We start from the raw sequence: 2,223 nt of genomic DNA on the forward strand, positions 1-2,223 counted from the left end.
AACGTGTTCTTTCTCCACTATTGTGAAGGGCTTTGTTGTTTAGTCGCGAAGTCATGTCTGACTCTTTGTGATCCCACTGACTGTACCCTGCCAGGATCCTCTGTCCATGAAATTTCCCAGGCAAGCATACTGGAGTGGGTTGCCATTTCCTCCTCTAGAGGATCTTCCCAAGCCAGGGAATGAACTTGCGTCTTCTGCATTGGCAAGTGAGTTCTTTACCACTGAGCCACCAGGGAAGAGTTGTGAAGTGCTACATCTGCAGAAATCACGTGGCCATTTGTGAAGAATTTCTTTCCAGAGTTTCTATTCTTTTGAGCTATTGTTCTTATTCTTATGCCAATACCTTACTGTTTTAATTGCTGTATCTAATATTCAATGGAGCAAATCCTCCCATCCATTTCTTCATCTTTAAAAATGTCTTGGCTAAATTTGGGCTTCCCTGGTCGCTCAGGTAGTAAAGAATCTGCCTGCAATTTAGGAGGCTTGGGTTCGATCCTGGGCTCGGGAACATCCCCTGGAGAAGGGAATGGCTACCCGTGCCGGTACTCTGCCTGGAAAATTCCATGGACAGAGGAGCCTGGTGGGCTATTGTCCTTGGGGTTGCAAAGAGCTTAGCCCTTCACCTTTTTACATTTCTGTGGAAGTTTTACTACTGGTTTGCAATATTCCACATACACAGTATTAAAATTTTTATAGGATTATATTAAATCTATATATCAAATTGGAGCGATTGAATATCTTTCTGACATTTGAGCCTTTGATTCATATCCATGGTATATTTTCTTATTAGTTGAGACCTTTCTTTCAGTAACATTTTATAATTTTCTGGGCTGAAAGTTTCCATGTATTTTATTAGGTTTATGATATTCATACATGTATCATCTGCAGTTGGTACCATGCCATACCACCCAGCTTCTCCCTCTGGGACCAGAGCACTTGTTCCTTGGCTGCTGGGGGTGTTAGAGGTTGACAGCACTCAGCTGAGTCTCCCTGAAACCTGCTCTCCCAAGACATTTATGAATTTTTATGTTCTTTTCCAAGAATCAGTTATTGGCTATGCTTATCTTTATTTTCTCTTTTTATTTTATTATTTAATATGTGCTCTTTCCAGTGTTTAAAAGTTCTCTATCTATATTTTCACCCTTTTCCTTTTCAAGTTTCTGTAAGTCTCTGAAAAGCATGACATAAACTGAGATTTTTGCAAAAATTTAGGTTTAAATCTACAGCTAAATCTAATTTATTTTTAGCTCTCATATTTATACTTGTTTTATTTTGGTATGAGTTTTTTTTTTTTTTTAAATCAGGCTTATATATATGGCCAAACTGTACAATTTAAAATTTGAGTTTGGTGCATTTTGATAAGTGAATATTAATTATACTACCATATAATTGCAGTGTATTAATCTTACCACAGTTAAGATATAGCGCATTTCCATCATACCTAGAAGATGCCTCTTGCCCCACTGCCATACATCCCTTCTTCAGTCTCCCAGAATGTGATAACGAATTATCTGATTTCTGTCCCTAAGACTTTGTGTTTTGCATTTTTTTGACTGTCATATACATGGAATCTTCCCTGGTGGCTCAGAGGTTAAAGCGTCTGCCTCCAATGCGGGAGACCCGGGTTCGATCCCTGGGTTGGGAAGATCCCCTGGAGGAGGAAATGGTAATCCACTCCAGTATTCTTGCCTGGAGAATCCCATGGATGGAGAAGCCTGGTAGGCTACAGTCCATGGGGTCGCAGAGTTGGACACGACTGAGCGGCTTCACTTACTTACTTACTTATACGTGGCATCATACAGCACGTGACTTTTTGTCTCTGGCTTCCTTTGCTTTCCTTGCTTTCAAGATTCATCAATGCTATTGCATGTATCACCAGTTAGTTCTTTCTTGAGGGATAGTATTGCACCATATGGACACATCACAATGTTTTTATCTTTTTCTGATTCATGGGCATTTGAGTACTTTTCAGTTCTGGGCCAGTATGAATGAAACTGTTATAAACATTAGCAGACAGGTCATTTTTGTTGATCTATATAGTTTAAGTAAACAGATGAATCTGTATAAGCAGAATTTGTGTGTCATACAATAAGGGTAAGTTTAATTTATTAAGAACATTCCAAAATTCCAAATTATTAACAAAATTCAAAAACATAGCATTTTATTTCCACCACCAGTTTATGAGCATTTTGGTTGCTTTGCATTCTTGGTTTCTCTTGGTAT

General features: G+C 38.6%; 1 non-coding gene across 1 annotated transcript; it reads left to right on the top strand.

The window, feature by feature from the left end:
• The first annotated feature begins 1,573 nt into the window (after positions 1 to 1,573).
• TRNAW-CCA (transfer RNA tryptophan (anticodon CCA)) lies at positions 1,574 to 1,645 on the top strand. The gene has a single exon. It is a non-coding gene; the product is annotated as a tRNA-Trp (tRNA).
• The last annotated feature ends 578 nt before the right edge of the window (positions 1,646 to 2,223 follow it).

Source organism: Capricornis sumatraensis, chromosome 7 (assembly GCF_032405125.1).
Source record: "Capricornis sumatraensis isolate serow.1 chromosome 7, serow.2, whole genome shotgun sequence".
Lineage (NCBI taxonomy): Eukaryota > Metazoa > Chordata > Mammalia > Artiodactyla > Bovidae > Capricornis > Capricornis sumatraensis.